Genomic DNA, 16,830 nt, shown 5'->3' on the forward strand with positions numbered 1-16,830 from the left:
AAACATTAATAGCTCTTTATATGATTTAATAATGACCTAACTGTGATTAATACTAACAAACATAGATATTACAGTTTGTGGTACAGAAAATAAATATTAATATACAATATTATTTAGAATCTATCACGAGCAATATTTAGAAAGCGTGCAGTACATCACTGTATCCTTTGATGGACCAAAGTGAAAATCCAGTGTGGAAGGGGCATGTTAAAAAACCAAAAATCAACATGGCACCCTTACCAATTTGAAGAATATTTTGGAGGAGAGAAAGAATAATGCCCAAGGAGTTTTATTAGATCAGCTACAATCAGCTATGACAAGAGAGGAAGGAAAAAAGGATATATACAAGCACATTTACTAGAATCACTCCGATACCAATCCCCAAATTCTACTCAAAGTCCAACAAGAACTTACAATCCGCAACAAATCCTCAGGGTTACACTCTGTCTTTTATGAGCACACACGAACGTTCAAATAGGTTTTTAATATAATTGAATCTATTGAGGAAAGGATTTTCACTATTCAGGAATTAAATAATAATGAGAACTGCTAAGGAAAAGAAAACTCCTTCTTTATACTACTAATTACAACTTAATTGGCCAGCTAAAATGCACACCGGATTTATATACATATATGCTGATAGGCTAACAGTCATCAATGACGTCACAAACGAACGATTTTACCTTCTTTAAGGACTGCACAGGATGGGACTGGACTGGACCTTCGTCCTTAATAAGGACCGACACAACACTAGTTGCAACTAGCCAATCCAAAGCGATGAGATCTTGGCCTTACTTTCCACAAATGATGCAATCCACAATTATAACCCTTTTGAGCAAAAATAAATCAAATGGAATGAAATGGTTTTGTTGTTTTCTTTAAAAAAGGAACAAGTTCTAGACTCAACCATTTCTTGTGACTTATTTGTAGATAAAGAGGAAGTGGCCAAAGGGTATCTTAACCATTTTTGATGAGTATCTCTAAAGTTGTTTTTGAATATTGTTTGAGGGCTTAATACCTTAACCATTTCCTCCAGGTCAAGTCTTTCTATTCTTCTCTTGACGATAAGATACGGGTTTCACTGTTATCACTGTTTATTGTACATCTTATTCTACTATGACAGAGTGTTGCCACTGCTATGGAGAAGGGTGTTGAAGGCTCGAGGTTACAGGTTTTGGAAGGGTAGCTTGACTCTAATCTCATGATTTTAATTTAAAGTAAGAAATTGTCTAGCTCTGTATCTCTATGAATTCAATATTGACTAACAGAAGCTGGTCCTCCTCCACCAGAAGTGCAATGAACAACTCCAACACGGCCTACAGGAAGCGTGGAAGCGGAGGCCATAATAGGAAGAGGAATGCCGAGTTTGTGGCCCTGTTCAAGGAGGAAATTGAGAAATTCCACATAGAGGTCTACTACAGGTACCATGTCTTGCCATGGTTAAAGAGTACATTTCCTAGGGACAACTATGTGTTTACCCAAGATGGCACCCCAGCATACACATCCAAGAAGGTGTAGCATTTATGCAGGGAGAATATTCATTCACTTCAACTCCTCTACTTTTCAGATATAGTTGGTCCTTTTTGACTCAACTCTTTTTCTTGTTTAACGCATCATATTTGCTTATGGGGTAGAATGTGGTCCGGGAGACATTTACTTAACTGCTTAAAGTGAGCGAATAGAAATTCGTTCATCACGTTCAAGTGGCATCTTTTTAACTTGTACGTAAACTACAGAGCTTAAGTTTGTTTTGTTTTCTAACAATTTTTTTATGCTTTGACTTTGGGATATATTTTCAATCACCCAACTTCACTTATTATTGAATTAGTAAGTGCTCAGATTTCAATGGACTACCTGGTATTATACCAGTTGGAAACTCGACACTTTGAATATGGATTTTTTATAGCTGAAAGTAGGGGAGCTACTTGAACTAAACTTGTTAGAGATGTTGCCCTTTTGAATCTTCAATGTAGTCTTTATTACTTTCACATAGATCTCGATATGACATCAGAAGCTCAGACAGATGGTAATAATGAAATTGAAGCTCATGGAGTTCAACTGCTCATCAACAAAAGCCTTGAGTGTTTCGAGATACAGTGTCCCTATCTGGCAGCCCATGATCTCTACTAGATGGGGACGATTAGCGGGTGCACGACTTTGTTTTGCTCTGAATTTGTTATTAATTGCATGAAACCTTAATTAATGTTGCGTATAAAATAAGTTTGTTTCGATTCCGCCTCCTTATTGATATATTCGACGATGGACCAGTTACACGATAAAATTGCTGGGCGAATGTTCACAGGAGAGGTAAACAAGAACGTCGTAAGTACTTTTAGAGTCCACAGAAACACTGTCTGGAAAAACAATTAGAGACTGCACGAAAGGGCCATAATTTTAAGGATATCTTACACCTTGTATGAATACAGTAAGAACACCTTCATAAAATATCTTCATGCAAACCAACCCGTCTACATGTGCAGACAAGCTTGCTCGAAACCATGGGATGTCACCTAAGACAATAAGGAACTTTGAGACTCAAGTCTCTTACACAGACAAGACTTCAATTGATAACCTCAAAACAGTGCAAAAAGAGGCTAGAAATGTGCTTGACGATGGGGAACAAATTCAAGAAGAAATCTGAAGGCCATATTCATACTTTTTCTGCCGAAAAAAAGGTTTTGGTTGACAAATGCCATAATCGAAGGAAGTACCAGTACATGGAGTCTCCAGTTAGGTCTGGCAATCCTTCTAATAGATTTATGAGCAAATCAAAGCATCCTTCCGGCCAAATGATGCTCGGTTTTGTTGGGAGTGATGAGAAAGCTTTTTTGCCCATATAATTAAACGGAAGTGTCAATCTTAAGAGCTACAAGTAAGTACTTCAGTGTCAAGTTATTCCACGTCTTGAGACAACCTATGGTCCTGGAGTTACCAGAAGGTGATGATGAAACCAGCCTTTGAACTGTTCGGGTTGTTGAGAAGTACTTGTCAAATGCTGTAGCTGGTCTTGACGATCTTTTTGTGCATAATATTGTATAACTTCCCCCCTTCTTGGCAGAATTCCGGATGGTACCTTCAGAAACGTTGAATTCTTTGGTATGAACTCGCATTGATTTCTTTTGGCTGTTCTGGTCAGCCTCTTTCATGTTATCAGAATTTGTTTAGGCTTCTGTTTGATACCAATAACTGTCCCAGTGGACTACTTGAAATTATAAATAGCCTACCAGATTGCCTAAATCAAGTTTCAGATCTCTGTGGCTGTCTGTTCCGCGCCATCAATAAGGATAGAGGAAGACTGATATAAACAATGGACCTTGTTTATAAGTGCTATATGCCTAGAAAAATTATATGAGGATTTTGAAATTGACAAAATTAATAGCTAAAAAAAGTCTTATTTCATAGTTAAAAGCAACTCAGTTAATTTGCAAGAAAATAAGAAACGTAAGAGACAATGATCCTGGAGCAAATAGAAGTGTGAAAAAACTGTCAAATATATATTGAACTTATTGTAGGTGTCTAAATCCAAAAATTATTGTATTTAATATTATAATTGTTTCTATAATATTGTTACAAGTAAATGTGACTATTCGGGTTGAAATATTATTTGTACTGTACTAAAAAAAATTGTGAGGGCATTTAAAAAAATCATATACATACATACATATTCTTATTTGAACTGAAGTCTTGAATGTATTTTTATAGGTTTTTAGAGGTTTATTTAATTTTAATAAATTATTTTTTACATTATAGATGTTGTTTTATTGAAGTCATATACATGATTATCAAGATACTTGACTTTGTTCCTCGGTTTGTCTCCAAATCATGCTAAATATAAAAATTTTCTCCTCAATAAAAAAGAGGTTGTGGGATTTCAATCTCTGTGCTTCATCTTTTTTTCATTATATCCCAGTATAATTGTCACATTTTATCTACGCACCCTGTAAATCAAAAACAATGCTGACGTCGCATAATAAATCACAAAAGTTTTTATTGATTTAAGATACTAATTGTGTTTTATAAGAAAATAACTTAACATAAATAAAAATACTCCAAGGTTTTAAATACAGAAAGTTAGTCCAAGCTTAGTTTTGGGTGAACTCACCATCCTCAAAGAGTTGCTACTAATGTAGTACTAATAGGTGATTATTCCAAGAAATTTTCAGAGCATAGCTAGTAAAAACTTGATATAAATTGATGAACGTTTACTTGCCTAGTTAAATATTTTATTATTGATTTGAATAATACTAAAGAGTTTTCATGTGACGTCAACATTATGGATGTAATCCATTTTGGGTCCTAAGCAACGAAGTTTTATAACTTTGGAAACTGCTTCTTCATATTTAAGAAAATAAAGACCTACAAGATATCAAAATGGAACCAACAAATAAATGGACTTAAACTTTCATATCCATCAAAAAGGAATCCCTCTTATGTCTGGTTACATTAACTATCATACCCTAAAAGGCATGAAACGTTCCTTGAAGGCATATCTTGGCACTCCCATTAACGCTCTTACAAAAAAGCCCCAGATAAGCTGTGGAACAGTCACCAGAGCCATAAAAGCTGAACTGAAGATAAACTCATACTATTTCAACAAGACATATCCTTACAAACCAAATGATGGCCACACAGACTGCCCACGGAAAAAAATCGCCGAACGATTTGAAATCCCATGGTAACCGAATCATCATTTATTCGGATGAGAAACAATGGACTGTCGACATATCCCACAACATCCAGAACGATAAATGGTTGGCCACAGAGAGAGTTAATGTCCTCTACGTCTTAAAAACCTAGTTTCCGGTAGCATCATGACCCTTGGATCATGCTTTCCATCTTCATTGAGACAAAAGAGAGAGTGGATACCAACAGGAACTGTGAACTCCTGTCTAACGAAGTGATACCTTGGATAAAAGCTGAGGTCAATGTATGGTGTTCCTGTTTCAACAAGACTCGTCCCTCCCACAAGGCCTACAAGACCCAAAACTTGTTTAAAGAAGAGAAGGTGTCATTTTGATACCCACACTCCTGCCCCTCAAACGGCCCCGATATTAACCAATTGATTACTTCTTATAGAGAGGGTTAGAGAGGAAGGTATCTGCCAATTGACACAACAGCATTGACTCCTTGAAGGCCTCCATCATCAAGTAATGCCAGAGAGAGCTAATGTCCTCCACGTCTTAAAAACCTAGTTTCTGGCCAGCATCAAGACGCTTATGGATTGAGGGGAGCAACAATAGTGGCATACCCCTATCTTCTTTGAGCCAAAAGAGAGGGGGGTACTGACCGGTACTGTGAACTCCTATCTGACCAAGACATCTTATTTTCATAGTATAGATAAAAATTAACTATTAGAATGGAATGTATATGATAGTTTTCTTTAATTATCCTACTTTTTTCGTTCATAATCAATCCAAAAAAGATTATAATTGTTCTAATTTAGAGATTTTATACGGAATTTCAGTAAATATAACTTTGAATATATTCAAATACTAAAATTATCATTGGCATTAAATAGTATTCATGCAAGTGTTGAGGGTTTATTCATTTTTAAAGTGGGAGTTTCATCAATTTTATTGGAAATTTTTCCATTTTAAGTGGTAAAAATATCAAGCGCAAAACCTTATCTATAATATTGTATTCTTCTATTTCTGAGCGTTTTTCGCTGCATGTTTTTAGTGTTGGACGATTGTATCAAAAAAAAAGCTTTAAGTATACTTAAAAGTTAATCGTATATTCAAAAAAAATTCACTGCCAGTTTTTTTTGGGTACGGCCAGTTGTGTGTAACAGCGTTCCGTTACGTAGAAGTAAAAAAGACAATATTCAATACATTTTTCATTTTGAAATCCAAAATTAAACCTTTTTGGAATAAAATTTCAAAAATGCACAACCAGTCACAAAAAGTAAAAGTTTCAAAAATTAAATATTTTGGAAAAAAATTTAAAAAATCAACAGATATTCACAAAAAATTATATCATTTTTTTTTTTTTGGAAAAAAATTCAAAAATCTACAGTTATTCACAAAAAAAAAAAAAAAGTTCGTAAACAAAATTCAAAAATCTAAAGGTATTAAATTTAAAAAAAATTAAAAAATCAAAAATCGACAGGTAATTTATATCAAAATTAAAAATTCACAGTTATTTACAAAAATTAAATTTTGAGGAAAAAACTACAAAAATTAAACTTCAAATATTAAATTTTCTAGTAAAAAGCAAAAAAATTCTTCATTTAGGGAGGGCTGCAGCCCTTTCAGCTCACCCCTAGTGGACGCCCTCAAAAGGGTGAGCAGGCAGCCAAAAAAATTGTTCTGTTTATAGACATAATACAGCTTCCTACGGAACATCAAAATATTGGTTCCAACGATTCCATTCTAATAATATGGACGGTGAAAATGTTGATAAAGTATTGGAAATCGTCGAGTTTGACCGGCATGTGATCACTTATTCAATTGACAAATAACTGAAGATTAGCGGGAAAACCGCTTGGAACCTTCTAAATTGGATATATTATTTTTTGTAACAAACTAAAGCGAAGAAACGCTCAGAACTTTTTAGTTTATCTATTATTTATATCTGACCCTAAAATGTATTAAATAAATTATTACATAATGTCCATATTGTGGATAAAAATTAAATATTACAATGGAAAATATTATTTTTTTTTTTTTTTAATTTTTCTACTTTTCTCGTCTCTAATTAATCAAAGCAAAACAAAAATTATACAAATTTAGCCATTTTTCAGTAAATATGTATTACTCTGATTTACTTCAAATGTCAATACTTCTTATTGATATAAAGTAAAAGTGCATTGGGCTAGAAAATATGTGGCTAAGTTTGACCAGTATAGGGCTAAAACATTAGTATTTATACAATAAAATTATTCCAAGATACATATACTCATGCGAGCTAAATATAATTGAAACATCAGAATTTAGTAACTAATTGATGAAGTCAAATATCGGTCTGGAAGTTTCGGGCCACAGGTTTTTCGGGTTTGATGAAATGAGGTTCGGACTGCGGGCTTGGGCCTATGCCAAATCCACCTCTACCATCAAGTAGTATTCAATGCAAGTGTTAAGTTTATTTTATTCATAAAGACATTTGATTATGTTTCATACAGATTTATTGGGAATTTGTAATTTTACCATAGTAAAAAAAGATATCATTTTTGAGCCCCAAGAATTGGTATCTTCAACTACATATAATGCAATCTATGACGTCCGTGTAAACACACCCTTAATATCAGGATTCAATTATTGAAAGATTGAAAATCCTTTTTGTATTTGTTACTTTTTGACCTTGCTTTCCCCCCCAATTTACTTAGTTATGATGATGAGTCATAACGATGACAATGTTTCTTTAGAGGAGTAGTGGATAGTTGTTGGAGAGGATACAAGTTGGGTCATTGTGGGTTATTAATTAAAGATACATATATGTATAGTCCAAAGTACATAATGGGGGGAGAAAGCTATAGCAAGTGCTTTCCAAATGTTATTATTCTTATAAGATAAATACTTTTATGTAATATATTATTTACAAAAAAGAAATAATGAATAAAAGGCAGAAAAGTGACCTGAAACGATATTTTATTTTAAGGGTAGAAAATAATGGGAGAAAGAGAGTATTGTTCTTAAGAGGCTGGTCAAAAATTGTGTTGCCTGTATTAACAGGGCGAGGAAACATTCCTTGGGTGCATACATTCATAGTTATTTCATATTATCTTCTAGTGAAACCTACCCAGTTTTTTTCCTTTCCTGACCTCGCTTCTCAAATCTATTAATAGCCTCAAAACATAATACAATTCCTTCCCAATTCAAAAATAGGGGCAAAAATTACTATCATTTTAGGAGAAAAGAATATGCAATAGAAAGTTTTGATAAATATATGTATATATGTCATGTACAAGTTACAGCTTGTACATGTAGTAAAATTGTACAAGTTACAATTTCTGTTATTATACATTGAAAGCTGTTCATTGTTCATGGTTCAACAAGACTCGTCCCCTCTCACAAGGTCTGTAAGATCCAAAACTTGTTTAAGGAAGAGACTATGTCATTTTGACGCCCCCACTCCCCACTCAAAGTCACTCTAGTGGACGTGGTCCAGGCCTGCAAATCCTTTAGGCCTCGTATCAAGCTATGATAGGCACAGATGGCGGATACATTGAATAGTTTTTGTCTCAAGTATTGTTAGAACTTATAAATAAAATTTCAAACATCTATTTGCTCCCAGTATTGATCTGTATGCAGTTAAATGTGGTACAGATTTACCTGAACGACCCTGTATATAAATGTGGGAAGGTTTAAATATAAAAAAATGAGAAATATCTAATACAATATTAGTTTTTTGGGGGAAACAATCAAAGAGAAAATAAATGTAGGATTACCCAAGATTATTAAGTAGATACATACCTTAACCCATAAATGTGTACTTGCCTATAACTTTTATGATGATTTGCTCTGGATTTGATTTTGATAAGCATATATTAAATTCAAAATTTTTATGGAGTGAAATATTCAACAAAATAATTATTAAAAGAGTTCAAAAATACTGAATGACCCCAAAAGGTTCTTATTTTTTAGATTGAAAAACAATAATATCAGGAGAGAGCAGGACTGTGGAGTCGGTAAATAAAATGAGCAGCTCTGACTACAACTCCAGTATTCTTAATTTCGCGATTCCAACGCCGACACATAATTTTTTAATAGCCTATATAAGTAGTATTGAGTCATTTGAGCCTAGAAATAGATCTAATTTAGCTATAGCTATATGTAGTTATTTGTAGTAAATAATTATCCATGGTATAAAGAAAATATTTAGAAATATTAGATATTTAACAAAATGTATAGCAAAAAGGAACACGAACAACCAATTATTATTTTTTTTTTCGTTCAAGTAACGCCAAATAGTTAGGGATAATCGAAAAAGTTGGTCGAAAAATTAACAAGCAATAACTGATAATAATTATGAAATAAAATGTTCTTCAAATTCAAAAATATTAAGCTGTACAATTTATTAATACAAGTTTTTATACTAAATTCATCGTTTGGTGTGATTTCTTCTTAAAAATTGAAAATTTACGTTTGAGGAAAACAAGAGGAAAAAAAAAATTGAAAAATTATTCAGAAAATGACAAAATCTTCCGTGAACATCAATGTTATTTTATAAAATTTATATGCCAATGAATTTTCAGACAAATTTCTACTAACTTTATTATATCAACAAATCAAATATTTCATCGTCTTCTTGCATTTTTTTACACTTGAAAAAAAAACAAAAAAAAACAAAGTATATTCCCTATCAGTAGTGTTCTGAACATTAATTGGTTGAATTAGCTTTTGTTAAGCTGTGAAAGCTTCTCAATAATGATTGAATAATTATTAAGAGAATGAAGTTCAACTCTAATCTGATTTTGAGACTTTTTTTTATATTTATATTTTCGAATGAAAAGGGGGTCATATATGTAATAACCTGATTATGGGTATTATATTTATGATGTACAGATAAAAGTACATTTTTTGACTAGTAAGTACGATAAAGAGCTCAGGTCGTTTTTATTTTATAACTAATTTCTTATCATTTAATTAATTGAGCTAGCTGAGGTGTGAGTTGTTGCTTATTTTCGTGATAGAAAAGGAATTTTTGATGGAGCAATCGAGTGCATTTTTCTTGCAGCTCAGTTTTCAAATGTTCAAATAATGATGAATAATACATCATTCTCCTGCAGTAGTTATACTCTTTTGCAGATAGTCGACGAGGATTATTCCTTGCGAATCCAAAAGACAGTATCCATAGTCTCTTCGACCGATTCCTTGATTCAAACGAATACCAAACAGAACGAAACAAGTTGGCTAAAAGTTGGTGTGCTTTCTTCCAAAAGATGCTACTAGCTAAAAATATCCTTGATACTTTACACAGACTTTTCAAACGATCCTCCTATACCTATAGGTGGAAAATGAGTTGTGACACTGTGTCATGTAACAGTTATACATATATGTATATATATATGTCATTCCTTGTCTCTTGACAAATTAATATTAATTTTCTAAAGTAGAATCTATAGTTTAGTGATGAAAGGAATTGTTCTACTGTATAAATGAATAGGCCTAATTGTTTGAATGATAAGTATATAGTTAAAAGATCATATATTTTCTTTAGTTAATGGCCCGTATAACTAATTGACTTGTCATAAATGTCATGTTTCATATAAGTGTTTGTATTTTGTACACACATATAGAATTAATTTATATATATGTTGTGCGTCAATATATAAATAATCTTGAAGAAAAATCAAGAAAAAAATAGAAATACAAAATGTATTTTTTACTTCAGAGTAATTAGTTGTGATGGGACGATTATTCGGAATCGGCTGTTTGTTTTTTCTGGAATCTGGATCGGCATCCAGAAAATAATGTTTAATTCGCGATTCCAATTCTTATTTAATACTTACACCATCCCCCCAAAAAAAAAAATAAGGAATTTTTCATTTTTATCGAATTGATATCGGGAATTTTTACAATAATCGCATCGGCCTGGGTATTTTTTTTAATCGTCCCATCACTAGTAATTAGGTCTCAACAAAAGCCAAATATTTATTTAATAATATAAAAGATGACTCCTTAAGAAATCTTAGGAATCACTACTCTCTGTTTTTTATGAACACACTCACATGTTACTTCTCAATACTTGTATCAATTCATATTTAGTAGCAGGTTCTGTCCTCAAGAATGAAAAGGATGATAAGAGTTTAAGAAAATAAACTTAATATGATGAGATGACTGAAGAGTACTTTAGTCTCTTTACCTTTCACTAACAAAAATAATCAAAATTCATATTAACATACCATACAGCATTACCTCGCTAACACAAAATACCCTATGTACCTTACTCTTCCATAATACTATGGATTAAGTATTATTCAGTAGTTGTTTAGAATTGTAAACAGCTTAAAGGAGCTAGTTTTTGGTCCTTGGATACGAATTATTTCTTATTAAACTGTGAACAATTAGCAACTATTATTGAATATCCAATCCATAGTTGAAGAATTAACAAGTTATCAACTGATTTTGGAGCTTTTTCTGTATTTTTTCACAGAAGAGAGATGGCGAGAAATAATGCTATTGTAACAAGAAGGACGAATAATTATATTCTAATAATAATAAAATTTGATAATTTATTCTTTTGGCATCAGTTATCAGAAAAATTCTATATAATATATGTCCGAGCATCGTATAAATGCTCATATAATTCGAGACAAGTATCCATCTAATTTTGGAACTGGATCCGTAATATTGTAAACACTAAATTTACCCGATTATTTATATTTAAAGATCAGAACCAACCCGGATCCGAGAACATATGGATCTATCCTTTATTTATATGCAAAATAGGTTTTTCAAATATTATTTTTGTAGATGATAAACGGGGCGGTCCATTAAAATCTGAGCACTTTGAATTTTAAACTTTAATTAATATAATTTATTAATTAAAAATATAATTTCAACAAAATTAATAATATAAATAGCTGTATCTCTAAGCCGTCTTCCCCCTGCAAATTTAGCACTCTGTCATGGCGTCCCAGTACTGACAGGGGCTCGGTGTTTGATTGAAGGACACTGCAGGCCTTCTCCTCGACATGTACCCAAAAGGTGTAGACAAGGGGGTTGTCATCAGGGCTGTAGGAGGGATTAAAGTGTCCAAAAAGAGTCCAAAAGAGTCTTGCAACGGAGGAGACGGGTTTCTTTCATTGCTGATGTCAAAAATGGCCGTTCTGCCCTTACAAAGCCCTTGCAGCCACTTTTTTTATAGCTCTCTGGATAGCTATTTGTGAAACCCATAGATGTTTTGCATGGACCCTAATGGACTTGAGAGGATTAGCCTAGGCTGTCTTTTTTAATTCCTCCGGGTCCAGTTTAGCCTTTTGACAGAGCCCTTGTTCGTCTCTAACGTGATATTAGAAACACCCAACTGCTTGGAGCGCGCGAAAGGAAATTCGTTCATTAATTTTCTCGAGTTGTAGGAAAGCTAGAGTGCAACTGTTTGTTTTATTTTGTAATTAATTAAAACAGGCTTTAATATATTTGAATAGGAGTTAATTTCAATCACTCAACCTTAGTTAACTATTAGTAAGTGTTCAAATTTCAGTGGACCACACGGTAATATAATTTTGACCAATCAAACAATCTAATATCACTAATGCACCAACAATTTTGTCAACTCTCAATTATGCATGTAATTCTTAAAACTACATATAAGCATATTTATGACATATTTATTTTTGACCACAAAGAGTACAAAACATGTCCCTCTACTTCAAAAATGCATGTTTTAATTGTATTATTAAATTGTTAATGATATATCATCATGCATTTTTTAATGACAGAAGTTCAAATAAAAACATGTTTGTTAGTATATTAATTTAATTTATCTTTATTTTATGTCCCGCCATTAACTCTTTGTTGACTAATTTATGGGGTATAAAACATAATATGGATTTTTTAATCACTTACTAAATTACTGATTGTACCTAGCAATAATCATACAAGTAATTACCCTAGTGCCTACAGAACTTTGAGGATTTTTTTATAGTTTAGTCAAATAATAAATTTCTTCTTAGCCATAAAATTTAAATGTCAAAATTTTTGTGAATTATTTTCAATTTGTCTTCTATCAAACAAAGTTATTTGTATAAATTATATCCCTCGCAAATAATTTTGACTCCAAGTTATTTTGAAAAAGGAAAGTTTTTCAATGTAACATAAGTTTATATGTCCATTTTTCAGCCATTTGTTATATTTTTATATTGAAAAAATCACCCATTTATTGAATGTAACAGTCGCATATATAACATTAACAGAGGCCTGTGTAAGGTTTTATATTAGAATTTAATAATTTATAAAAACTGCTATTTATGAATTCCACAGACATTATTTTTTTATATAGCTATAAATTTGACTATTTGAATCTAATAAATACATTTTTTTTCCCCTATAAAAATATGACCAGTGGTTGAGAAATGGCCTTTTGAGCTTACCTCATGTCTTTTTAATAATTTCTCCGTTCTTCTATCTCATATGTAATGGGTGCACTTGAGCCTTCGCTTACAGGTTTCTAGTATTATAATTAATGATGAAAATCCAGTGTAGAATGGGTATTAAACCTTTTCAAATTTCAACATTTTTTGCAAACCTTTTAATATTTAACTTTTTCACATTCTCGAGTCATTTGTATTTTGTAGCGCGGCTATGCCTGTCGCATGGGCCTTGAAAATTTATTGTTGATGGCTCTAAAAAATGGAAAAAATGTAATGTTTTGAATTCTTTTGACTATAGCTTCGTAATGGCTTATCGTATAGCATTTATATGGGTATCAAATAAAAGCCAATAAACTCTGTTTCAATTTGTATAAGTATATTATTAATCCTTTATTTGTTGGCATGGGTAAATTTTACCCCAGATATTAAAAAATGCTTGTTTTCTATATTTTTTCCATTTATTCCGCTGTCTTCTTAGGTATTCTCCTAAGTTATTATTACCTTGACATATATGTATACAAAAATTCAATGCAATTAAATAAAATACAAAAAAATAAATTTACCCCTCGTCAAAGCTAATTACTCTATTCAAAAAACAATACAGTATAACACACTAGAAATACAATGATTTTTAATGGTAAAAATTTGATTTTTTGAAACTAATATATTTATTTTCTGACGTATTCCACAACTTGCAGTAAACGGTTTCTCTCCTCTTGGTCGGTGGTAATCCTACTTGCAAAGTCACTCATGAGTTGTACGCCTCTTTCAGCAACATCATTGATCACTTTTACTGACTTCACAAACTCCCATGCCGCTTTAAAGGTTTTTAATTTTTACCAGTATCAACCGGTATAATAAGCTAGTCACTTTTGTGTCAAAAAGAAAAAGACACTCATATCCTACTAAGTCTGTGAGAGATGTAGCTTGAGTGATGTCTGGAAAAACTGGCTTGCTTTTTCCATGAAACTCCAGCTTTTCGGTTTTTGGCATCTTGATTGCCAGGTTTTTTTAGTAGGGGTTGGCATGCTCTCATGTGAACTGAATAAGGGGAATGGTACTAATTCCTGAGTACTATATCCACCCTTATTTCTCATTTTCTTCATAACAAAGGTTGTGAGTTCATTACAAATATGGTGAACCATGTTTTTAATCAATTGCGAATTGTTGATAGGAGCATCGGTGGTAGACTTTGCTCTTATCCAGAGCTCTGTATAAAATAAAGCCGATAATGTATTTATTCTCTCTAGTTTAATCATGGTGTCCTTTTCGTATTTGAGTCAATTTAAAAACATCAACATTTCCATAGTATATATATTTTTGGCCATCCAAGGGGCTTGATGAATTGCACTGGGCTTGGTCCAATGAATACCTTGACTAGGTTTCTTACCAAGAATAATATGGCACTTCTCTGAAGTCTGCCCTTGTAGATGTCTTCTCTAGATAATTGTTTATGGCATTATTTGATTTTTTCTTCATGAGGTCCAAATCATTTTCAACATTGGCTAAAATTCTTGGATTATCCTTATATAAAATGGACTAAACTTCGTTTAATTTACCAAACATTGTATTATCTGGACCCTGACAATTCCCAAAAATAGCCTCCAATATTTCTCCTATTATCACCTCAGATATATGAGGTGTTTAAGCGAAGTAAAAAAACTTTTCTCCCAAGTTTGTCTTTGCTCTAGCTATTGTGTCAAATCCTTGCATTGTTGAAGTCCGGTGGAACTTGTTATAAAAGAACACCGAGCAATTTCCCTTTCTCGTACGTGAAGGAAAAGTTTTGTTCAAGGAAAAAATGTTTTTTGTATTTTATTCTATTGTATTCTATTTTTGTCAAGATAATAATAACTAAGAAAAATACCTACAAAGACAAGGGAAAATATAAAAACAAACATTTTTTAATATCTAGGCACATATAAACTCTAAAAAGGGCTTAAAATTATAACTCCGCAACAAATCCTCCGGGGTACGCTCCGTTTTTTATAAGCACACGCGAATTTTCAATAAGGTTTTGAATATCATTGAATCTATTGAGGAAATTATGTTCACTACTCAGGAATTTATTAATAATAACCACTGCTAATGAAAAGAAAATTCATTTTTCAAATTACCATTTCTAAAAAACGGACCAGTTACAAAATACAGAAGATTTATATCACTGATTATCATTTGTATGGCCCATCAGTGAATCGACCTTTAGTGTGGACTCTTAAGACTAAAGTACTTATAAGTCATCCAACAATTTTTTTGTTTTTTTCTCAATGTCTTATCAAAATTTCTTTTAAAGGTTTATTTCAGCTCCAAAATTGATTTGATTTATATTCAATATGTAACTTAAAAGATATTTGGTTTTTGACATGTGCTATTATTTGGGTTTAAGCTTTTTGCAAGAAAGAATCCTTCATGAAAGCTTCTTAGATAATCAGTCATATATACAGATTGCCTTGGAGTAAATTGCAATACAGGAAAATGTCCAGTTAGGTAAGTTGTCCTATAGAAAATTTACCGTATTTTGATGAATAATAACACATTATAAATTTGCTTAATATAATTTCTGGGAAATATCTAAACATATTTGTTTATTTCATCACTCAGGGTAGTAAGAAGGAGGGGAAGGGGCCTCTTAAAATATGGCTTAGCTTCCGCCCTTGGATTGACCCGGAGATAGTGTGGTATTGCTAAAAACCACTGCCAATTCATTCAATACATCCAAGGAACCCCTCTAATACCAAAAAATAGTCTCAAGCCCTCGGGTTGTATGGGGTACTTGGGGGTATCCGTGGATCCTTAAAAACCACTGCCAATTCATCAAATAGATCCAAAGAATACTCTATAATATCAAAATATAGTTTAAGCAATGGGAATTTATAATGCGTTATTATTCAACATAAAGTTTGAATTAAATACAAGGAATTTTCCTAACTGGCAATTTTCCTCAATGGCATTTTTCTCTAGGGCAATTTTCCCTTTAGCAGTTTTCTGCACGCAGTAAATAGAGTTTGCGTGTATGTGTTTCCTTTATAGACACTCACACTGTAGAAATAAAAAGACTGAAATTTCGCATGGGAACCCCTTTGGAACGTGGTCAACCTAAGACAGAGGTGCCCACATTTTTTTTTTTTTTGGGGGGAGGGGGTGTCACATAAGGGCGGTTCTTTCTATATTTAAAACATAAAAACTGTTTTTTCGTAGCTCAAAGAGACTTATATATAAGGTGTAGAGTTATAAATAAAAAAGAGACTTGCGCCTTAAAAAAACAACTGTACGAATACAGACAATTTATTCAAAATCATAAAAGTGATGGACTAATTGCTATTTAGTTATTTTCAGGTGCAAAAAAAATGGATTTCCAATGGAATATTGAATTCGTAGATAAAATAAAGGTTGTAAAAAGTTTAATCAAGTACTAAAATGTGAATTCATTGTTTGAATATTTTATTCATCAAACGTCAATTTTCAATTTAGATGAAGAAATGACACAAAACGATACATTTTGGATATTAATATCTAGATCTAAACGTTACAATAGATAACTATTCATTTGCATAACATTTTATTCCAGGATTTTTCAAATATTTGCAAAAATGAACAACTAATCGAGGGTTATTTTTTTGACCGCATTATTCTCCATGTCTTTTTTTTTTCTAAATACGAAAAAAACCATGATAGAATTGTCTTCCCCTGTATAATTCCAATAAATACAATTTACTAGAATTTTTTTCACAATTAGTATAAAAATGTTTTTTGAAATTTTCTTCGCAAATTTCGATTAGGCATTTTTTACAAAAATA

Source organism: Lepeophtheirus salmonis, chromosome 9 (assembly GCF_016086655.4).
Source record: "Lepeophtheirus salmonis chromosome 9, UVic_Lsal_1.4, whole genome shotgun sequence".
In the NCBI taxonomy this organism is placed as follows: Eukaryota; Metazoa; Arthropoda; class Copepoda; order Siphonostomatoida; family Caligidae; genus Lepeophtheirus; species Lepeophtheirus salmonis.